The sequence below is a fragment of the Leptodactylus fuscus genome, chromosome 3 (assembly GCF_031893055.1).
Source record: "Leptodactylus fuscus isolate aLepFus1 chromosome 3, aLepFus1.hap2, whole genome shotgun sequence".
NCBI classification, from domain to species: Eukaryota; Metazoa; Chordata; class Amphibia; order Anura; family Leptodactylidae; genus Leptodactylus; species Leptodactylus fuscus.
The window spans coordinates 85,084,824-85,110,134 of NC_134267.1; positions in this window are offsets into that span (position 1 = coordinate 85,084,824).

Consider the following 25,311-nt stretch of genomic DNA (forward strand, 5'->3'; position numbering starts at 1 on the left):
AGTCAGACAATGGCACTGTATACCAGTAGTAAAAATTGTGGGTGCACGTAACCCCAATATATTCTTTGAATTACCAGTCAGAAACTGGCACTATATGGCAGTAGCAAGAAATGAGGGTATTTGTATTCCCAATATACTCTTTGAATTCCCAGTCAGACAATGGCACTGTATACCAGTAGTAAAAATTGTGGGTGCACGTAACCCCAATATATTCTTTGAATTACCAGTCAGAAACTGGCACTATATGGCAGTAGCAAGAAATGAGGGTATTTATAACCCCAATATATTCTTTGAATTCCCAGTCAGACAATGGCACTGTATACCAGTAGTAAAAATTGTGGGTGCACGTAACCCCAATATATTCTTTGAATTCCCAGTCAGAAACTGGCACTATATGGCAGTAGCAAGAAATGAGGGTATTTGTATTCCCAATATACTCTTTGAATTCCCAGTCAGACAATGGCACTGTATACCAGTAGTAAAAATTGTGGGTGCACGTAACCCCAATATATTCTTTGAATTACCAGTCAGAAACTGGCACTATATGGCAGTAGCAAGAAATGAGGGTATTTATAACCCCAATATATTCTTTGAATTCCCAGTCAGACAATGGCACTGTATACCAGTAGTAAAAATTGTGGGTGCACGTAACCCCAATATATTCTTTGAATTCCCAGTCAGAAACTGGCACTATATGGCAGTAGCAAGAAATGAGGGTATTTGTATTCCCAATATATTCTTTGAATTCCCAGTCAGACAATGGCACTGTATACCAGTAGTAAAAATTGTGGGTGCACGTAACCCCAATATATTCTTTGAATTACCAGTCAGAAACTGGCACTATATGGCAGTAGCAAGAAATGAGGGTATTTATAACCCCAATATATTCTTTGAATTCCCAGTCAGACAATGGCACTGTATACCAGTAGTAAAAATTGTGGGTGCACGTAACCCCAATATATTCTTTGAATTCCCAGTCAGAAACTGGCACTATATGGCAGTAGCAAGAAATGAGGGTATTTGTATTCCCAATATACTCTTTGAATTCCCAGTCAGACAATGGCACTGTATACCAGTAGTAAAAATTGTGGGTGCACGTAACCCCAATATATTCTTTGAATTACCAGTCAGAAACTGGCACTATATGGCAGTAGCAAGAAATGAGGGTATTTGTATTCCCAATATATTCTTTGAATTCCCAGTCAGACAATGGCACTGTATACCAGTAGTAAAAATTGTGGGTGCACGTAACCCCAATATATTCTTTGAATTACCAGTCAGAAACTGGCACTATATGGCAGTAGCAAGAAATGAGGGTATTTATAACCCCAATATATTCTTTGAATTCCCAGTCAGACAATGGCACTGTATACCAGTAGTAAAAATTGTGGGTGCACGTAACCCCAATATATTCTTTGAATTCCCAGTCAGAAACTGGCACTATATGGCAGTAGCAAGAAATGAGGGTATTTGTATTCCCAATATACTCTTTGAATTCCCAGTCAGACAATGGCACTGTATACCAGTAGTAAAAATTGTGGGTGCACGTAACCCCAATATATTCTTTGAATTACCAGTCAGAAACTGGCACTATATGGCAGTAGCAAGAAATGAGGGTATTTGTATTCCCAATATATTCTTTGAATTCCCAGTCAGACAATGGCACTGTATACCAGTAGTAAAAATTGTGGGTGTATATAGCCCCAATTCTATTGCTAGGGGACTTGCAGGGTATTTCTGGGGTGAAGGTGGGGGGGCACACCGTTGGAACGGGTATCGGGGTATATATCGGGTATACGGGAATACACTGACAGTGTATTCCATTCAGGATCCTGGGAAAGCTGGGTTGCGGCGATTGAGCCCGTCAGTGCCACGTTACACTGACAAGCTTCTCCCTGGAATTTAGCTCTTACAAGAGCTGTTGGTTGTCTTCTCCTTCCTATCCTAGCCTGTCCCTGCCTACCCAGAATCTAAGCCCTAGCTAGCTGGACGGAAACCTCCGTCCTCGGTGAATTGCAAGCTCAGAATGACGCGAAGCTGGGCGGCGCTGTTCTTTTAAATTAGAGGTCACATGTTTTCGGCAGCCAATGGGTTTTGCCTACTTTTTTCAACGTCACCGGTGTCGTAGTTCCTGTCCCACCTACCCTGCGCTGTTATTGGAGCAAAAAAGGCGCCAGGGAAGGTGGGAGGGGAATCGAGTAATGGCGCACTTTACCACGCGGTGTTCGATTCGATTCGAACATGCCGAGTAGCCTAATATCCGATCGAACATGAGTTCGATAGAACACTGTTCGCTCATCTCTAGTAAAGAATAGAGATGAGCGAACAGTGTTCTATCGAACTCATGTTCGATCGGATATTAGGCTGTTCGGCATGTTCGAATCGAATCGAACACCGCGTGGTAAAGTGCGCCATTACTCGATTCCCCTCCCACCTTCCCTGGCGCCTTTTTTGCTCCAATAACAGCGCAGGGTAGGTGGGACAGGAACTACGACACCGGTGACGTTGAAAAAAGTAGGCAAAACCCATTGGCTGCCGAAAACATGTGACCTCTAATTTAAAAGAACAGCGCCGCCCAGCTTCGCGTCATTCTGAGCTTGCAATTCACCGAGGACGGAGGTTTCCGTCCAGCTAGCTAGGGCTTAGATTCTGGGTAGGCAGGGACAGGCTAGGATAGGAAGGAGAAGACAACCAACAGCTCTTGTAAGAGCTAAATTCCAGGGAGAAGCTTGTCAGTGTAACGTGGCACTGACGGGCTCAATCGCCGCAACCCAGCTTTCCCAGGATCCTGAATGGAATACACTGTCAGTGTATTCCCGTATACCCGATATATACCCCGATACCCGTTCCAACGGTGTGCCCCCCCACCTTCACCCCAGAAATACCCTGCAAGTCCCCTAGCAATAGAATTGGGGCTATATACACCCACAATTTTTACTACTGGTATACAGTGCCATTGTCTGACTGGGAATTCAAAGAATATATTGGGAATACAAATACCCTCATTTCTTGCTACTGCCATATAGTGCCAGTTTCTGACTGGTAATTCAAAGAATATATTGGGGTTACGTGCACCCACAATTTTTACTACTGGTATACAGTGCCATTGTCTGACTGGGAATTCAAAGAGTATATTAGGAATACAAATACCCTCATTTCTTGCTACTGCCATATAGTGCCAGTTTCTGACTGGGAATTCAAAGAATATATTGGGGTTACGTGCACCCACAATTTTTACTACTGGTATACAGTGCCATTGTCTGACTGGGAATTCAAAGAATATATTGGGGTTATAAATACCCTCATTTCTTGCTACTGCCATATAGTGCCAGTTTCTGACTGGTAATTCAAAGAATATATTGGGGTTACGTGCACCCACAATTTTTACTACTGGTATACAGTGCCATTGTCTGACTGGGAATTCAAAGAATATATTGGGAATACAAATACCCTCATTTCTTGCTACTGCCATATAGTGCCAGTTTCTGACTGGGAATTCAAAGAATATATTGGGGTTACGTGCACCCACAATTTTTACTACTGGTATACAGTGCCATTGTCTGACTGGGAATTCAAAGAATATATTGGGGTTATAAATACCCTCATTTCTTGCTACTGCCATATAGTGCCAGTTTCTGACTGGTAATTCAAAGAATATATTGGGGTTACGTGCACCCACAATTTTTACTACTGGTATACAGTGCCATTGTCTGACTGGGAATTCAAAGAGTATATTGGGAATACAAATACCCTCATTTCTTGCTACTGCCATATAGTGCCAGTTTCTGACTGGGAATTCAAAGAATATATTGGGGTTACGTGCACCCACAATTTTTACTACTGGTATACAGTGCCATTGTCTGACTGGGAATTCAAAGAATATATTGGGGTTATAAATACCCTCATTTCTTGCTACTGCCATATAGTGCCAGTTTCTGACTGGTAATTCAAAGAATATATTGGGGTTACGTGCACCCACAATTTTTACTACTGGTATACAGTGCCATTGTCTGACTGGGAATTCAAAGAGTATATTGGGAATACAAATACCCTCATTTCTTGCTACTGCCATATAGTGCCAGTTTCTGACTGGTAATTCAAAGAATATATTGGGGTTACGTGCACCCACAATTTTTACTACTGGTATACAGTGCCATTGTCTGACTGGGAATTCAAAGAGTATATTGGGAATACAAATACCCTCATTTCTTGCTACTGCCATATAGTGCCAGTTTCTGACTGGGAATTCAAAGAATATATTGGGGTTACGTGCACCCACAATTTTTACTACTGGTATACAGTGCCATTGTCTGACTGGGAATTCAAAGAATATATTGGGGTTATAAATACCCTCATTTCTTGCTACTGCCATATAGTGCCAGTTTCTGACTGGTAATTCAAAGAATATATTGGGGTTACGTGCACCCACAATTTTTACTACTGGTATACAGTGCCATTGTCTGACTGGGAATTCAAAGAGTATATTGGGAATACAAATACCCTCATTTCTTGCTACTGCCATATAGTGCCAGTTTCTGACTGGGAATTCAAAGAATATATTGGGGTTACGTGCACCCACAATTTTTACTACTGGTATACAGTGCCATTGTCTGACTGGGAATTCAAAGAATATATTGGGGTTATAAATACCCTCATTTCTTGCTACTGCCATATAGTGCCAGTTTCTGACTGGTAATTCAAAGAATATATTGGGGTTACGTGCACCCACAATTTTTACTACTGGTATACAGTGCCATTGTCTGACTGGGAATTCAAAGAGTATATTGGGAATACAAATACCCTCATTTCTTGCTACTGCCATATAGTGCCAGTTTCTGACTGGTAATTCAAAGAATATATTGGGGTTACGTGCACCCACAATTTTTACTACTGGTATACAGTGCCATTGTCTGACTGGGAATTCAAAGAATATATTGGGGTTATAAATACCCTCATTTCTTGCTACTGCCATATAGTGCCAGTTTCTGACTGGTAATTCAAAGAATATATTGGGGTTACGTGCACCCACAATTTTTACTACTGGTATACAGTGCCATTGTCTGACTGGGAATTCAAAGAGTATATTGGGAATACAAATACCCTCATTTCTTGCTACTGCCATATAGTGCCAGTTTCTGACTGGTAATTCAAAGAATATATTGGGGTTACGTGCACCCACAATTTTTACTACTGGTATACAGTGCCATTGTCTGACTGGGAATTCAAAGAATATATTGGGGTTATAAATACCCTCATTTCTTGCTACTGCCATATAGTGCCAGTTTCTGACTGGTAATTCAAAGAATATATTGGGGTTACGTGCACCCACAATTTTTACTACTGGTATACAGTGCCATTGTCTGACTGGGAATTCAAAGAGTATATTGGGAATACAAATACCCTCATTTCTTGCTACTGCCATATAGTGCCAGTGTCTGACTGGGAATTCAAAGAATATATTGGGGTTACGTGCACCCACAATTTTTACTACTGGTATACAGTGCCATTGTCTGACTGGGAATTCAAAGAATATATTGGGGTTATAAATACCCTCATTTCTTGCTACTGCCATATAGTGCCAGTTTCTGACTGGTAATTCAAAGAATATATTGGGGTTACGTGCACCCACAATTTTTACTACTGGTATACAGTGCCATTGTCTGACTGGGAATTCAAAGAGTATATTGGGAATACAAATACCCTCATTTCTTGCTACTGCCATATAGTGCCAGTTTCTGACTGGTAATTCAAAGAATATATTGGGGTTACGTGCACCCACAATTTTTACTACTGGTATACAGTGCCATTGTCTGACTGGGAATTCAAAGAATATATTGGGGTTATAAATACCCTCATTTCTTGCTACTGCCATATAGTGCCAGTTTCTGACTGGTAATTCAAAGAATATATTGGGGTTACGTGCACCCACAATTTTTACTACTGGTATACAGTGCCATTGTCTGACTGGGAATTCAAAGAGTATATTGGGAATACAAATACCCTCATTTCTTGCTACTGCCATATAGTGCCAGTGTCTGACTGGGAATTCAAAGAATATATTGGGGTTACGTGCACCCACAATTTTTACTACTGGTATACAGTGCCATTGTCTGACTGGGAATTCAAAGAGTATATTGGGAATACAAATACCCTCATTTCTTGCTACTGCCATATAGTGCCAGTGTCTGACTGGGAATTCAAAGAATATATTGGGGTTACGTGCACCCACAATTTTTACTACTGGTATACAGTGCCAATTTCTAACTAGGAATTCAAAATGCGCAAGGCTCCCGGAAAGGGACGTGGACGAGGCCGTGGGCGAGGTCGGGGGAATGGTTCTGGGGAGCAAGGTAGCAGTGAAGCCACAGGGCGTCCCGTGCCTACTCCTGTGGGGCAGCAAGCATTGCGCCACTCCACAGTGCCAGGGTTGCTTGCCACATTAACTAAACTGCAGGGTACAAACCTTAGTAGGCCCGAGAACCAGGAACAGGTCTTGCAATGGCTGTCAGAGAACGCTTACAGCACATTGTCCAGCAGCCAGTCAGACTCTGCCTCCTCTCCTCCTATTACCCAACAGTCTTGTCTTCCTTCCTCCCAAAATTCCGAAGCTTTACAGAACAATAACCCAAACTGTCCCTGCTCCCCAGAGCTGTTCTCCGCTCCTTTCATTGTCCCTCAACCTGCCTCTCCACGTCACGATTCCACGAACCTAACAGAGGAGCATCTGTGTCCAGATGCTCAAACACTAGAGTCTCCTCCATCTCCGTTCGATTTGGTGGTGGATGACCAGCAACCCACCCTCATCGACGATGATGTGACGCAGTTGCCGTCAGGGCATCCAGTTGACTGGCGCATTGTGCGGGAGGAGGAGATGAGACAGGAGTTGGAAGAGGAAGTGGTGGATGATGAGGACACTGACCCGACCTGGACAGGGGGGATGTCAAGCGGGGAAAGTAGTGTGGATGTTGAGGCAGGTGCAGCACCAAAAAGGGTAGCTAGAGGCAGAGGCAGAGGTCAGCAGCTTAGGCGAAGCCAGGCCACACCCGGAATCTCCCAAGATGTTCCAGTTCGTACCCAGCCCCGAAAAACTCCCACCTCGAGGGCACGTTTCTCGAAGGTGTGGAGTTTTTTCAAGGAATGCGCCGAGGACAGATATAGTGTTGTCTGCACAATTTGCCTCTCGAAATTGATTAGGGGCTCTGAGAAGAGCAACCTGTCCACCACTTCAATGCGCCGTCATTTGGAATCCAAGCACTGGAATCAGTGGCAGGCAGCAACGGCAGGACAAAGGCCGCCTGCCGTTCACGCCACTGCCACTGCCTCTGCCTCTGCCTCTGCCACTGCCACTGCTGACTGTGCTGGCGATGCACTCCAGAGGACGAGCCAGGACACCACTTCATCTGCCTCCGCCACTTTGTTGACTTCTACCTCATCCTCCCCTGGTCCTGTCTTATCTCCTTCTCCTGCACCATCAAAGGCACCATCAGGCGTTTCTTTACAACAACCCACCATCTCTCAGACATTGGAGCGGCGGCAGAAATACACTGCTAACCACCCACACGCGCAAGCCTTGAACGCCAACATCGCTAAACTGCTGGCCCAGGAGATGTTGGCGTTCCGGCTTGTTGAAACTCCCGCCTTCCTGGACCTGATGGCAACTGCGGCACCTCGCTATGCCGTCCCTAGCCGTCACTACTTCTCCCGGTGTGCCGTCCCCGCCTTGCACCAGCACGTGTCACTCAACATCAGGCGGGCCCTTAGTTCCGCGCTTTGCACAAAGGTCCACTTGACCACCGACGCGTGGACAAGTGCATGCGGACAGGGACGCTACATTTCACTGACGGCACACTGGGTGAATGTAGTTGAGGCTGGGACTGCTTCCCAAACTGGCCCGGTGTACCTCGTCTCCCCGCCTAACATTCCTGGCAGGGACACGAGAAGAACACCCCCCTCCTCCTCCTCCTCTACCGCCTCCTCCTCCGCCACCGCCTCCTCCTCCGCCACCGCCTCCTCCTCCGCTGTTAGATTGACCCCAGCTACGAGTTGGAAACGTTGCAGCACTGGCGTTGGTAGACGTCAGCAGGCTGTGCTGAAGCTGATCAGCTTGGGGGACAGACAGCACACTGCCTCCGAGGTGAGGGATGCCCTCCTCGATGAGACGGCAATATGGTTTGAGCCGCTGCACCTGGGCCCAGGCATGGTCGTTTGTGATAACGGCCGGAACCTGGTAGCAGCTCTGGAGCTTGCCGGACTCCAACATGTTCCATGCCTGGCCCACGTCTTCAACCTAGTGGTGCAACGTTTCCTAAAGAGCTACCCCAATGTTCCAGAGCTACTGGTGAAAGTGCGGCGCATGTGCGCCCACTTTCGCAAGTCGACAGTAGCCGCTGCTAGCTTAAAATCTCTCCAGCAACGCCTGCATGTGCCACAACACCGGCTTTTGTGCGACGTTCCCACACGCTGGAACTCAACGTTTCAGATGTTGAATAGAGTGGTTGAGCAGCAGAGACCTTTGATGGAATACCAGCTACAAAACCCTAGGGTGCCACAAAGTCAGCTGCCTCAGTTTCACATCCATGAGTGGCCATGGATGAGAGACCTTTGTGACATCCTACGGGTCTTTGAGGAGTCCACAAGGAGGGTGAGCTCTGAGGATGCGATGGTGAGCCTTACAATCCCGCTCTTGTGTGTTCTGAGAGAATCCCTGATTGACATCAGGGATAACTCAGATCACACAGAGGAGTTAGGGATAGCATCCGATCCGTCACAGCTGGAGAGTAGGTCCACACATCTGTCCGCTTCACTGCGTTTAATGGAGGAGGAGGAGGAGGAGGAGGAGGAGGAAGAAGAGTTGTCCGATGATGTGATGGTGATACAGGAGGCTTCCGGGCAACTTCGAATCGTCCCATTGTTGCAGCGCGGATGGGTAGACATGGAGGATGAGGAGGAAATGGAGATTGAACTTTCCGGTGGGGCCAGAGGAGTCATGCCAACTAACACTGTGGCAGACATGGCTGAGTTCATGTTGGGGTGCTTTACAACCGACAAGCGTATTGTCAAAATCATGGAGGACAACCAGTACTGGATCTTTGCTATCCTTGACCCCCGGTATAAAAACAACATCTCGTCTTTTATTCCGGTAGAGGGGAGGGCCAATCGCATCAATGCTTGCCACAGGCAATTGGTGCAGAATATGATGGAGATGTTTCCAGCATGTGACAGTGGCGGCAGGGAGGGCAGTTCCTCCAGTAGGCAACCAAGTTCTCACCGGTCCACACAAACGAGGGGCACACTGTCTAAGGTCTGGGACACCTTGATGGCACCCCCTCGCCAAAGTGCCGCCACGGAGGGTCCTAGTGTCACCAGGCGTGAGAAGTATAGGCGCATGTTGCGGGAATACCTTTCCGACCACAGCCCTGTCCTCTCCGACCCCTCTGCGCCCTACACGTATTGGGTGTCGAAGTTGGACCTGTGGCTTGAACTTGCCCTATATGCCTTGGAGGTGCTGTCCTGTCCTGCCGCCAGCGTCCTATCTGAGAGGGTGTTCAGTGCAGCCGGTGGCATCATCACTGACAAGCGCACCCGTCTGTCAGCTGAGAGTGCCGACCGGCTCACTTTGATAAAAATGAACCACCACTGGATAGAGCCTTCATTTTTGTGCCCACCTGTGTAAAGCACCCCAACATGAAACTCCATGTCTGTACTCAACCTCTCCAATTCCTCCGCATCCTCATACTCATCCACCATAAGCGTTGCACAATTCTGCTAATACTAGGCTCCCTCCAACATGATTTCCCCCAACTCTGCTGGTTAGAGGCTCCCTCCACCCTGATTTCCACCAACTCTGCTGGTTAGAGGCTCCCTCCACCCTGCTTTCCCACAACTCTGCTGGTTAGAGGCTCCTTCCACCATGAATTTGCCCAAACTGGGCTGTTTAGAGGCTCCCTCCACCATGAATTGGTCCAAACTGGGTTTTTTAGAGGCTCCCTCCACCATGAATTTGCCCAAACTGGGCTGTTTAGAGGCTCCCTCCACCATGAATTGGTCCAAACTGGGCTGGTTAGAGGCTCCCTCCACCATGAATTTCCCAAAACTTGGCTGTTTAGAGGCTCCCTCCACCATTAATTGGTCCAAACTGGGCTGGTTAGAGGCTCCCTCCACCATGAATTGGTCCAAACTGGGCTGGTTAGAGGCTCCCTCCACCATTAATTGGTCCAAACTGGGCTGGTTAGAGGCTCCCTCCACCATGAATTTGCCCAAACTGGGCTGGTTAGAGGCTCCCTCCACCATGAATTGGTCCAAACTGGGTTTTTTAGAGGCTCCCTCCACCATGAATTTGCCCAAACTGGGCTGGTTAGAGGCTCCCTCCACCATGAATTGGTCCAAACTGGGCTGGTTAGAGGCTCCCTCCACCATGAATTTGCCCAAACTGGGCTGTTTAGAGGCTCCCTCCACCATTAATTGGTCCAAACTGGGCTGGTTAGAGGCTCCCTCCACCATGAATTTGCCCAAACTGGGCTGTTTAGAGGCTCCCTCCACCATTAATTGGTCCAAACTGGGCTGGTTAGAGGCTCCCTCCACCATGAATTTGCCCAAACTGGGCTGTTTAGAGGCTCCCTCCACCATGAATTGGTCCAAACTGGGTTTTTTAGAGGCTCCCTCCACCATGAATTGGTCCAAACTGGGCTGGTTAGAGGCTCCCTCCACCATGAATTTCCCAAAACTTGGCTGTTTAGAGGCTCCCTCCACCATGAATTGGTCCAAACTGGGCTGGTTAGAGGCTCCCTCCACCATGAATTTCCCAAAACTTGGCTGTTTAGAGGCTCCCTCCACCATGAATTGGTCCAAACTGGGGTGGTTAGAGGCTCCCTCCACCATTAATTGGTCCAAACTGGGCTGGTTAGAGGCTCCCTCCACCATTAATTGGTCCAAACTGGGCTGGTTAGAGGCTCCCTCCACCATGAATTTGCCCAAACTGGGCTGTTTAGAGGCTCCCTCCACCATGAATTTGCCCAAACTGGGCTGGTTAGAGGCTCCCTCCACCATGAATTGGTCCAAACGGGTTTTTAGAGGCTCCCTTCACCATGAATTGGTCCAAACTTGGCTGTTTAGAGGCTCCCTCCACCATGAATTGGTCCAAACTGGGGTGGTTAGAGGCTCCCTCCACCATTAATTGGTCCAAACTGGGCTGGTTAGAGGCTCCCTCCACCATTAATTGGTCCAAACTGGGCTGGTTAGAGGCTCCCTCCACCATGAATTGGTCCAAACTGGGGTTTTTAGAGGCTCCCTCCACCATGAATTGGTCCAAACTTGGCTGTTTAGAGGCTCCCTCCACCATTAATTGGTCCAAACTGGGCTGGTTAGAGGCTCCCTCCACCATGAATTGGTCCAAACTGGGTTTTTTAGAGGCTCCCTCCACCATGAATTTGCCCAAACTGGGCTGTTTAGAGGCTCCCTCCACCATGAATTGGTCCAAACTGGGTTTTTTAGAGGCTCCCTCCACCATGAATTGGTCCAAACTGGGCTGGTTAGAGGCTCCCTCCACCATGAATTGGTCCAAACTGGGGTGGTTAGAGGCTCCCTCCACCATTAATTGGTCCAAACTGGGCTGGTTAGAGGCTCCCTCCACCATTAATTGGTCCAAACTGGGCTGGTTAGAGGCTCCCTCCACCATGAATTTGCCCAAACTGGGCTGTTTAGAGGCTCCCTCCACCATTAATTGGTCCAAACTGGGCTGGTTAGAGGCTCCCTCCACAATTAATTGGTCCAAACTGGGCTAATTAGAGGCTCCCTCCACCATGAATTGGTCCAAACTGGGTTTTTTAGAGGCTCCCTCCACCATGAATTTGCCCAAACTGGGCTGTTTAGAGGCTCCCTCCACCATGAATTGGTCCAAACTGGGCTGGTTAGAGGCTCCCTCCACCATGAATTTCCCAAAACTTGGCTGTTTAGAGGCTCCCTCCACCATTAATTGGTCCAAACTGGGCTGGTTAGAGGCTCCCTCCACCATGAATTGGTCCAAACTGGGCTGGTTAGAGGCTCCCTCCACCATTAATTGGTCCAAACTGGGCTGGTTAGAGGCTCCCTCCACCATGAATTTGCCCAAACTGGGCTGGTTAGAGGCTCCCTCCACCATGAATTGGTCCAAACTGGGTTTTTTAGAGGCTCCCTCCACCATGAATTTGCCCAAACTGGGCTGGTTAGAGGCTCCCTCCACCATGAATTGGTCCAAACTGGGCTGGTTAGAGGCTCCCTCCACCATGAATTTGCCCAAACTGGGCTGTTTAGAGGCTCCCTCCACCATTAATTGGTCCAAACTGGGCTGGTTAGAGGCTCCCTCCACCATGAATTTGCCCAAACTGGGCTGTTTAGAGGCTCCCTCCACCATGAATTGGTCCAAACTGGGTTTTTTAGAGGCTCCCTCCACCATGAATTGGTCCAAACTGGGCTGGTTAGAGGCTCCCTCCACCATGAATTTCCCAAAACTTGGCTGTTTAGAGGCTCCCTCCACCATGAATTGGTCCAAACTGGGCTGGTTAGAGGCTCCCTCCACCATGAATTTCCCAAAACTTGGCTGTTTAGAGGCTCCCTCCACCATGAATTGGTCCAAACTGGGCTGGTTAGAGGCTCCCTCCACCATTAATTGGTCCAAACTGGGCTGGTTAGAGGCTCCCTCCACCATGAATTGGTCCAAACTGGGTTTTTTAGAGGCTCCCTCCACCATGAATTTGCCCAAACTGGGCTGTTTAGAGGCTCCCTCCACCATGAATTGGTTCAAACTGGGCTGGTTAGAGGCTCCCTCCACCATTAATTGGTCCAAACTGGGCTGGTTAGAGGCTCCCTCCACCATTAATTGGTCCAAACTGGGCTGGTTAGAGGCTCCCTCCACCATGAATTTGCCCAAACTGGGCTGGTTAGAGGCTCCCTCCACCATGAATTGGTCCAAACTGGGTTTTTTAGAGGCTCCCTCCACCATGAATTTGCCCAAACTGGGCTGGTTAGAGGCTCCCTCCACCATGAATTGGTCCAAACTGGGGTTTTTAGAGGCTCCCTCCACCATGAATTTGCCCAAACTGGGGTGTTTAGAGGCTCCCTCCACCATGAATTTGCCCAAACTCTGCTGGTTAGAGGCTCAATCCACCCTGATTTTCAAAACAAATGTTGGTGCCAACCTCAACTTACTACAAGGGCCAAATTCACTGCTGGTGACAAGCTCTCCTCACTGCAAGTGCCAAATACACATGTTTCAAGGTGTTTTCCTACTGTCAGAGAGGTGGTATTGAGTGTGTAAAGTGTGTAGTTGTTAGGCTGTGATGTTGGGGTAATAGAGGGTCTTTGGTGTGTTAGATGCCCCCAGACATGCTTCCCCTGCTGTCCCAGTGTCATTCCAGAGGTGTTGGCATCATTTCCTGGGGTGTCATAGTGGACTTGGTGACCCTCCAGACACGGATTTGGGTTTCCCCCTTAACGAGTATCTGTTCCCCATAGACTATAATGGGGTTCGAAACCCGTTCGAACACACGAACATTGAGCGGCTGTTCGAATCGAATTTCGAACCTCGAACATTTTAGTGTTCGCTCATCTCTATTCTTTACCACTGCCCAGCGATGACGCTGAGCATTAAGGCATGTCTTTCTGACAGTGGGGAGTTATCGTCGTCGACCAGCTTGAAGATCCCTTTGCTTGTTCTTCCAATAGCCTACTTATGAAGTCTTTGCTGGTATTACTGTCAAAGCCACTCTCTTGAAACCTTAGTTCAATTTCAATATCTCCTTGTAAACTACATCAAGCACCCAATGAGTGTTTTGCCACACCACTCATTACTCTTACTTATTAGAACTACCTGTCCTCAGCGAACTTGAAAAAGCCAATATGGTTGTGGACAAGCATAGGTCATCTACTGTTTGAAAGCAGGGAGTGAAGATGAGTAGACTAACTGCGGCTCTACTGCTTCTCCAGTTAGTTCTGACAAACAGGAGATAAGATAAAGAGTGCCCCAGAGAATAAGAAGAGGAGGAGGAGCATGGAACATGGATTTGTTAGACTTAATTAATTACAGGCAGTTAGGACTAGAGGGAATGAGAATTTCTGATATTAGCCTGACTGTGGCAATTTGCACAGAATTATACAGATACTAAACAGTTTCTTTCATAATCTATTTTTGCAATAGAGTAGTTTTTTGTAATAAAGTGTCAGATTAATCTGTGACTGTCCACAGAGTGTCTTGCATACAAATTGCCATTTTGTGTGACAGCAAAAACACTATTATATAAGCACTAGAACTAAGAGTAAAAATAAGGGTGGCAACAGCAACACTACTTTTGTTCATGGCAGCCTCACCAGTAGCCACAGTGTTGTTGTACTTCCTGAGAATAAAAAAGGGTTTGAAACCAGTGAAACACAATTGTTGAATTAGGGTCCTCATCCTCTGTGCTAGGACTGTGCAGCAGGTGTGGCCATGGTATCAGGGTCGCAGCCTTTTCCACTGTAACTGTTCAGTCCAGCATGCATGGGGCTAATCCCCTTGCAGTCGATAGTCGTGGTCGGTCTGTGAAGGTTGTAATTTCATAATGTAAGAAAAACATTGTTATCCTTAAAAGGTTGAATGCTAGATATTGTTGTTTATGTTTGAAACTGAAATCCAAGATGGTGGCTGCACCCAGGATGATGCCCCTTTGTGTAAAGAAGAGCACATGCTTGGCTCACTGCCAAGAGACCCTCACCAGAAGACACCACCAGGGACAGAAGTAGCTGACTATATATAGAACTGCTTAAACTTTCTTTTTGAGTGATTAAGGGCCCCTTCACACGGCTGAAACGCGCACGGTTTTTGCACGTTTTTTTACACATGTAAAAATGAAAACGTCGCGTTTACACGACGTTTTAATAGACGGCGCGTAAACGCAGCGTTTACGCAGTCAAAAGACGCACAGAAAACACCGCGTTTACACGCCGTCTATTAAAACGTTGCATAAACGCGACGTTTTCATTTTTACACGTGTAAAAAAATGTGCAAAAAACACGTGCGTTTCAGCCGTGTGAAGGGGCCCTAAGATGTATTACACCAATAAGGAGAACTTAAGCCATTCTTATCTCTTTTTCTTTGTCTGCTGCTGTTTAACTTCACCTAGTCTTAAATAAACTGGGGCAGTTCACCGGGGCTGAGAGAGGAATGAATACCAGAAATAAGCATCTGGTGTCATTATCTTTACTGCCCTCAGCCTTATCAATTAGGACAACGACACTTACCCATGTTTACTGGTCATTTGGTCATAAACACGGCCTCTGACCTTATCAGGTCTGCTGATTGACACTAGTGTCAGCCTATCGGCATCTGACTTGAGCACCTGGGCTGGCTGCTTGGTCCCACCTTCCCTCCATTTAAGGAGGCTGGTTTGGACGCCCGGCGCTCTAGCCTCAAACCACAATTGTGTGTGGTACACGTCAGTGCAAAAAATTAGTTTGGCAGAGTACTGCCTTAGCTAGGTAGGGCTTTACTTAAAATTGTTCCCCTAGTAATGGCCCAAGGAATTCCCACCTAGCTAGTCTGAGACCAGGTGGCTGTGGCAAACCTCAAATGTTACATGTACTGCGGTTCTTTGTGTGGCCCAGCACTTTTATATGTTTTGTCTATGTCTTATATGTTTGTGGAAGTAGGTCTCCCTTCTGAAATTGTAGCTATTAGTTAGGAAAACTGTAGCTAGTTGGTTAGGGCCCTACTCTGTCAGCTTTCTGGCTGTGCTGCAACAGCGGATGACTGAAGTGGATGCGGCCCAGTAAGTTACTGGGAGCACACAGTCATAGTTTGTTACTTTATGTTTGTCTTGCAGTGCAGTAACTGCAAGACTTTTGAATTCATTTAAGAGGCTGCTTTGTACTGCAGTAGCAGCTGCCCTGTGAGGTAACAGGAGGCACTCAGTTGGTAGTGTAGCCCGGCAGTGAAGTAAACTGTCGGGCCTTGCTCACACCAGGGTGCCCTGTGGTTCAGAGCCCAGTCTTGTTCATGTCTTCTTCTTTACACCTTCTTCATGGTCACAGATCCCAGTCTCTAGTAGTCATTTGGTATCTCTGAGACAGATATTCCTCTTTGTCCAAGACTTCCTCTTCCTCTTCTTGATGAGTTGGATGAGAAAAAAACAATGTTTTTGAATGTACAAGAGGTAGAGGTTAAAGACATGAGTGTTAGTGGTGGACACACTAGTAGCAGGGTAGTTGCATTAGTACTAGCACTAGGGGAAATAGTGAGGCATAGAGGATTTTTTCTGTCTTCTGCTTGTCTGTATGAAATTCAGTGTTTTAAACTAGCAGGTTATTTTTCTACTGTATAGTGTTTTTTAGAAGTATATTGTGGTGCCATTATTATTTTCTGGCATACATGGCATAAAAAGTTTTTTTGATCATAATCATATCTTTGCATGTTAAAAATGAGGTTGTTGCTACAATTTATAGATACAATGAGGACATAAAATGCATATTCATATTAATCGCAGAACACACTCACCAGTGTCATCTACTACTTCCAGGGGTCTTAATTTATAACACTGGTGCAGAAATAATAACCTCTTAACTGTAAAAGAGCATTCATTAGGTCTGAGGAACACAAGGATAGCATTCTATCGGCCAGTTCAAAAAACATTCCCTCTTTGATCGTTTCAAATTTCCCGCCCCTTCTCTGACTATTAGATGAATGGGAATGAGGCAGGGGTAAACCTGCCCTTTCCGCCGCCCGAGGTGGATGACAGAAAGCCGCCCCTCCCCCCCCCCCCGGGAGGAGGGTGCGGAGCGGAGGGGGCGTGGCGGAGAGGGCGGGGCGAAGCGACCTGCTCTCTGCCTGAGCGTGAGGGGAGGCCGCTGGAGCAGCGCTGCTCCAGCGGCCTCCCCAATCCACCGCTCTGTGCTAAGCCAGTCCAGGACAGCTTGTCCTAGACTGGCTTAGGTAAGCAAAAATGCTGCCCTCCCTGGGGCCCTGGCATAGCGCTGCCTGAAGCGGTCGCTTCAGGTCGCCTCATGGGAGGTGCGGCGCTGGAATGAGGCCAGTAGGTATGGTAATGATATGCATAAGCACCCAATATGGTTTACATAAGACCAATGTTAGTTTATTGGTAATAGTGATTGCTATCTTCTTATATTGAGGACAATGGTACAATGGTCTGCTGATGCTCTCAATTCATTTAATGAATTGTAAGAAGAATTAATTGATGCGAATCAGCGATATAGGCATTATCAAAAATGATAGTGCTATAAATATCTCCAAGATAAAAAAGAGGACTAATACCTATGCTATTAGTATATACCTACAAATGCATACATAGTGTATGTAATTCATTAAAGAACCTAGGTTTACCTAAAACATATATAAAGCTGGATAATACCTGCCCCTATAACGTAAAAGGCCCAAAAGGGAGTTAGTTCAGGTTATACCTATAATATCATAATATATATGGACAGAATGGCTTAAATAATTGATGCAAAAGAAAATGCATAATTTAAACCCTGTTTGATCCCAATTGCCTCCATGAACAGTAGGATGAATTCTTTCGATGCTTTGGAAAACTAGAGTTTTAGGGTCTCCCCATGTACTTCCCAAATATGTTTGCTCAGGGGACAGTCTTACGGTTGATGTTACCAAAGACCTAATATCCATCTCCTAAATTTTCCAAAAGGAGAAGATGTACGAGACACTCAGGATAGAGATAGTCAGGCTGCTGTGGTAGGGTCCCAACCTAAATACAATCAAAAACCTAACTTCAGGACACCTTTTGAATACTTAAGTGATGAATTATTTTAATTAATAGTAATCCATATAATAAAGTGATCCATACATTATAGAGGAAATAGTTTAATGTTTTTGGCTTATCCAGCCTTCCTCAGACTCAAAAATAAAACATCAATACATTATAATTTGCCATAGAAAGACAATGCAGCATGGTCATTATGGTAATAATTTAATATTGTAAATAATGCATGCATACACTTGGAATGTAAACTACCAAAGAGATATGCCACGAACAATATCTTAGTAACATACAGAGACATTATTCTAATCTAACATTAAAGGGCTCAAAAAGACATATGAGTAGCACAATGCAACAACTGGAGCCAAACATGGGTTGCGGCAAGTAACATACCTCTACTATAATGAGTGTAGAGGGAAGAACATACTAGTGCATCTCAATAAATTAGAATATCATCAAAAAGTTATTTTTTTTTTAGTAGTTCAGTTGAAAAAGTGAACCCCATATATGTATTATATTGTTATTACAAACAGAGTGAACTTTCTCAAGTGTTTATTTCTGTAAATGTTGATGATTATGGCTTACAGCCAAGGAAAACCCAAAAGTCATTATCTCAGAAAATTAGATTACAATATTATATAAGACCAACTGTAAAAAATGATTTACCACAGAAATGTTAGCCAAATGAAAAGTCTGTCCAGTAAATGCCCTCAATAGTTAGTTGTGGCTCCTTTTGCATGAATGACTACATCAATGTGGCAATGTGGCATGGAGGGATCAGCCTGTGGCACTGCGGAGGTGTTGTGGAAGCCCAGGTTGTATGATACCAGCCTTCAACTCATCTGCATTGTTGGGTCTGGGGTCTCTCATCTTCCTCTTGACAATACTCCATAAATTCTTTATGGGGTTAAGGTCAGGTGACTTTGCTGGCCAATCAAGCACAGTGATACTGTGGTTATTAAACCAGATACTGGTACTTGTGGCAGTGTGGACAGGTACCAAGTCTTGTTGGAAAATGAAAATTCTATCTCCATAAAGCTTGTCGGCAGAGGGAAGCATGAAGTGCTCTAGATTTTCCTAGTAGACAGCTGCGCTGACTTTGGTCTTGATAAAACACAGTGGACCTACACCAGAAGATGACATGGCTCCCCAAACCATCACTGATTGTGGAAACTTCACACTAGACCTCAAGCAGCTTGGATTGTGTACAGCCTCTCCACTCTTCCTCCAGACTCTAGGACCGCAATTTCCAAATGAAATGCAAAATTTACTTTAATTTGAAAACACCTTTGACCACTGAACAACAGTCCATAACTTTTTGATGATATTCTAATTTATTGAGATGCACTAGTAGCTTTTAGATACAGAGGTAAAATCGATCCCCGCCATCTTTCCCCTCTTTTCTTTTTGTCCCAACTAGGTTCCCACTGCTCTGTTTATGGCACTGTAATAGGACATGTTTTTTTCCATGAAATCATAGAGTCTTATTGATGTGATATGACAGGGTTAATGTCTCACTGATCAGTCTATATGTATATCTGGTTGCACATCTATAAGACTGATCACTCTATAGTTCTGTATACTATTCTGTAATTCTGTATACTTCTGTGCTAATCAGTAGATAAGAATTTCTTCAAATTCCTGTACCATAGATTGTTTGACCACTCAGCCCCTCCCCTCCCCCAAAGATACTATAAAAACTGTAGGGGCTATTCTTTGGCAGTCTCAGTTAGAATTATGAGAAATAAACATGTCCAGCACCTCTGAAAGTCATCTAACTATGGGTATATATCAGTACATATTAAATAATGGGGCTCCCCATCAGTGGCAGATCCAGGGTTTGCGGGGCCCTGGGCAATTGACTTTGGCGGGGCCCTACTTACCGGGGGGTCTTGCACTTCTAACCTGTACCTCCCAACTGTTGAAGACTAGAAAGAGGGAATAAAACGTGCAAATTAGGCCCCACCCACTTTTATGTTGACTCTGCACATTCTCATTCATTTTTCATGTGATTCCACACAGTATAATCCTCCTACAGTCACCTGTAACTTATATGTCCCCCCTCCATCTCTCCCCCATTTTCATATACACCCTTCATCTACCCCTAGTTTCATGTCCCCCTCCTCTATCTCTGTCCCTAGTTTCATGCCATTCTCCCCCTTTATCTGCCCCAGTGTCATGCTGTTCTCCCCCCTTCATCTGCCCCAGTGTCATGCCATTCTCCCCCCTTCATCTGCCCCAATGTCATGCCATTCTCCCCCCTTCATCTGCCCCAATGTCATGCCATTCTCCCCCCCCTTCATCTGCCCCAGTGTCATGCCATTCTCACCCCCCTTCATCTGCCCCAGTATAATGCCGTTCTCCCCCTTCATCTGCCCCAGTGTCATGCCATTCTCCCCCCTTCATCTGCCTCAGTGTCATGCCGTTCTCCCCCCTTCATTTGCCCCAGTGTCATGCCATTCTCCCCCCTTCATCTGCCTCAGTGTCATGCCGTTCTCCCCCCTTAATTTGCCCCAGTGTCATGCCATTCTCCCCCCCTTCATCTGCCCCAATGTCATGCCATTCTCCCCCCCCCTTCATCTGCCCCAGTGTCATGCCATTCTCACCCCCTTCATCTGCCCCAGTATAATGCCGTTCTCCCCCTTCATCTGCCCCAGTGTCATGCCATTCTCCCCCCTTCATCTGCCTCAGTGTCATGCCGTTCTCCCCCCTTCATTTGCCCCAGTGTCATGCCATTCTTCCCCCTTCATCTGCCTCAGTGTCATGCCGTTCTCCCCCCTTCATCTGCCCCAGTGTCATGCTGTTCTCCCCCCTTCATCTGCCCCAATGTCATGCCATTCTCCCCCCCTTCATCTGCCCCAATGTCATGCCATTCTCCCCCCCCTTCATCTGCCCCAGTATAATGCCGTTCTCCCCCTTCATCTGCCCCAGTGTCATGCCATTCTCCCCCCTTCATCTGCCTCAGTGTCATGCCGTTCTCCCCCCTTCATTTGCCCCAGTGTCATGCCATTCTCCCCCCTTCATCTGCCTCAGTGTCATGCCGTTCTCCCCCCTTCATTTGCCCCAGTGTCATGCCATTCTCCCCCCCTTCATCTGCCCCAATGTCATGCCATTCTCCCCCCCTTCATCTGTCCCAGTGTCATGCCGTTCTCTCCCCCTTCATCTGCCCCAGTGTCATGCCATTCTCCCCCCTTCATCTGCCTCAGTGTCATGCCGTTCTCCCCCCTTCATTTGCCCCAGTGTCATGCCATTCTCTCCCCCTTCATTTGCCCCAGTATCATGCCGTTCTCGCCCCCTTCATTTGCCCCAGTGTCATGCTGTTCTCTCCCCCTTCATCTGCCCCAGTGTCATGCCATTCTCCCCCCTTCATCTGCCGCAATGTCATGCTGTTCTCCCCCCCTCCATCTGCCCCAGTGTCATGCTGTTCTCCCCCCTCCATCTGCCCCAGTGTCATGCTGTTCTCCCCCCTCCATCTGCCCAAATGTCATGCCGTTCTCTCCCCCTTCATTTGCCCCAGTGTCATGCTGTTCTCCCCCCTTCATCTGCCCCAATGTCATGCCATTCTCCCCCCCTTCATCTGCCCCAATGTCATGCCATTCTCCCCCCCCTTCATCTGCCCCAGTGTCATGCCATTCTCACCCCCCTTCATCTGCCCCAGTATAATGTCATTCTCCCCCTTCATCTGCCCCAGTGTCATGCCATTCTCCCCCCTTCATCTGCCTCAGTGTCATGCCGTTCTCCCCCCTTCATTTGCCCCAGTGTCATGCCATTCTCCCCCCTTCATCTGCCTCAGTGTCATGCCGTTCTCCCCCCTTCATTTGCCCCAGTGTCATGCCATTCTCCCCCCCTTCATCTGCCCCAATGTCATGCCATTCTCCCCCCCTTCATCTGCCCTAGTGTCATGCCATTCTCACCCCCCTTCATCTGTCCCAGTGTCATGCCGTTCTCTCCCCCTTCATCTGCCCCAGTGTCATGCCATTCTCCCCCCTTCATCTGCCTCAGTGTCATGCCGTTCTCCCCCCTTCATTTGCCCCAGTGTCATGCCATTCTCTCCCCCTTCATTTGCCCCAGTATCATGCCGTTCTCGCCCCCTTCATTTGCCCCAGTGTCATGCTGTTCTCTCCCCCTTCATCTGCCCCAGTGTCATGCCATTCTCCCCCCTTCATCTGCCGCAATGTCATGCTGTTCTCCCCCCCTCCATCTGCCCCAGTGTCATGCTGTTCTCCCCCCTCCATCTGCCCCAGTGTCATGCTGTTCTCCCCCCTCCATCTGCCCAAATGTCATGCCGTTCTCTCCCCCTTCATTTGCCCCAGTGTCATGCCGTTCTCCCCCCTTCATCTGCCCCAGTGTCGTGCTGTTCTCCCCCCCTTCATTTGCCCCAGTGTCGTGCTGTTCTCTCCCCCTTCATCTGCCCCAGTGTCATGCCGTTCTCCCCCATTCATCTGCCCCAGTGTCATGCTGTTCTCCCCCCTCCATCTGCCCCAGTGTCATGCCATTTTCCCCCCTTCATCTGCCCCAGTGTCATGCCATTCTCCCCCTTCATCTTCCCCAGTGTAATGCTGTTCTCTCCCCCTTCATTTGCCCCAGTATCATGCCGTTCTCACCCCCTTCATTTGCCCCAGTGTCATGCTGTTCTCTCCCCCTTCATCTGCCCCAGTGTCATGCCATTCTCCCCCCCTTCATCTGCCGCAATGTCATGCTGTTCTCCCCCCCTCCATCTGCCCCAGTGTCATGCTGTTCTTCCCCCTCCATCTGCCCCAGTGTCATGCTGTTCTCTCCCCCTTCATCTGCCCCAGTGTCATGCTGTTCTCCCCCAGTTTCATGGGCCCCCTACATTATTTTCCACCTAAATGTTTAACACACACAAAAAAACACACTCACCTTTCCTCGCTCCCCCGCAGCTCTCTCCCTCATACACATATTGTAGGCGCGATGTGACGTCATCACATCGCGGCTACAAATGCCGGAGCTCAGCGTTAAAACAGGAGCTGACAGCTCCTGCTTTAAACGCCTATGTATTCAGCTATGAGTTGAAATCGGGACATGCCGACCGGGACCATTTTGTTAGGTCCGGGCCGTGCCACGGGGTCCCACTGAGCACAGGGCCCCGGGCAGTTGCCCGGCTCGCCTGGCCCTGGATCCGCCCCTGCTCCCCATCCAGTGAACTATTGAATCATTTGTAACCACAGCTAAGTGTTATCGCTCTTCATTTATTAAACACGTATTATTTTATTATATTCTGGTGTGATTATAGTCATTCCTTGACCATCTTTGAGTTAACCTGTTTATCAAAAAATACCACTTGCCCCCAGACACTTACTCTTTTTATTGCGACCGCTCCAGAAATTTCTTCCAACAATATGTACTATATTGTCATCAGTTATCTTTATCAATGGATAGCCCTAGGTTAATATAATCCATTGTAGATATCCGTTGGCGCATTAAGGGCTAGTTCTCACTGAGTTTTTTTTTCACACGGAGTTTCAATGGGAGCCGCTCACTTCTTTTTTCCGCTAGCTAGTAGTGGAAAAAAGAAGCGAGATGACCTAACTTGTCATGGATTCCACGGCTGACTCAGACTGGACCTATTAGGCCCATTCATTCGGGCTTAATCCGGAGCGGAATGCCGCAATGGGACCCCACTGCACTGCATTGGCATTCCATCGCGGCTAGCTGTGCGGTATGTTCACAAGCGGAATCCATTTTTTGCCGTGTGAACGTACCCTAAGGGCTAGTTCACATGTGGGGCACCCGCGCGGGTTTTGACACAGAGAGAGCCGCGGCGAGCCGCGTCTCTCTCTGGTCAAAACCCACCTGCCACGACCATCACGGTCGCGGCTTACCCCTCCTATGTTGGCTCAAATGAATGAGCCGACACAGGAGGGTGCTGCCGCTAGGCGGAAGCCGCTGAAGAAAGGACATGTCGCTTCTTTACTCCGCTAGCAGCAGCCCGCCGCTAGTGGAAAAAGAAGCCCGGCGGTCTGCATAGCCCACCATTGTAAAGGGGTGGATTTTGAAGCAAAATTCGCTGTCAAAATCCGCCCCTTTGTTCACGTGTGAACGAGCCCTAAGGGGCAGGACATTATTTTATATGTTATGAGCAGTTTCTTTAATCAATTACATATATTATGTAGGTAGCTGTAGCACTATACCAATACCATATATCATATGTGTTATCCCCCTTCTTTTGTCTGTTATCTTGGACATGTTTATAGCACTATAATTTTCTATAATGTCTATATTGGTGCACTGCATCAATGGATCTTGAGAGTTCATTAAATAAATTGAGAGTGTCAACAGACCGTGGTCCTCAATATAAGAAGAGTGCCATCACTATTACCAATAAACTAACATTGGTCTCATCTAAGCCATACGGGATGACTAGGCGACCTGTTACCATACCTACCGGCCTAGTTCCCAATCAACCAATGATCAGAAGAACTGGGGAAATGGACACGTCAATGAGGAGGTTTGGCTATAACAAGTAAGTATGACAGCTTATAAATGGAGGCTGTCTATGGAGGCTTAGTTTATCAAGTACCAGCACCCACCATCTGGGATCAGGGAACTGCAGTTTTAACTGTATATCATATAACACTGCACACACACACACACACACACACACACACACACACACACACACACACACGTTGAGATAGGGATAGAGGAGCAGATGGTGGGACCTGGCTATGATCACATTTAGTTTGTCATCCCAGTGCTCCATCTACCCTGGAGAATATTTGTAGTGGTAGATACAATGTACTGTACTGCCTGCTATCCCTGTGTGCCTCAGAGTCAGACCCGTCAAGGTTTAAGAGGTTAGCGAATTGATGTTTGTTGTATGCTAGTGATTCATCCCATCATAGATGATATATTCCATCATAACAAGCAGCCTGTAAAAGGAGGCAACATAAAGATGGAAGCATCTTGGAAGGTTTAGAGATTCTTTGATAACACCTCATGCTTTGTTTGGAGGTAGCCTTGGGTAACTTATTAGCGTGTATTAGAATAATCATTGTTCAATATGTCATTTAAGTCCACCTTAAGAACATTCTCCGTCACCTTTTTATCAGTAGAAGTCATTTGTTGACATTTCATTCTTTCCCACGTCATTTAACAAGATTAGAAGTAGGACGCCGCCCTAAGAAGATGCAGAGAACAGTTATGGCTTTATGCATAGTCCTCGATACTACATTTTACATCGCTGTCATTCATAATCGATGTTAACCTTAGGGTAATGCTCTTGAAGTTGTGTTGCTATTCTATTTCATTGAAGCTAATTTCATTTTTTTTTTTACATACAGTAATGTTGAACTTTGCATGAACATTGCACTAAAAGCATTGACAATACAAAATTCATGTATAGGAGAGCATTGAAGTGAATGGGAAATGAGTTGCATTCACTTTCTGGACCCTCATTGATCCCATAAATAAAGATAGGCCATCAACATGTCTTAGATAGCCCTTTTGGGATAGACCAGAATTGAGAGATTTTGAAAAAAAACTCAGTTAACAAACATTTGTTTCAATTCATTATTTAAAAAAAAAAAAATTGCTGCTGTATGCTGGTATTAGA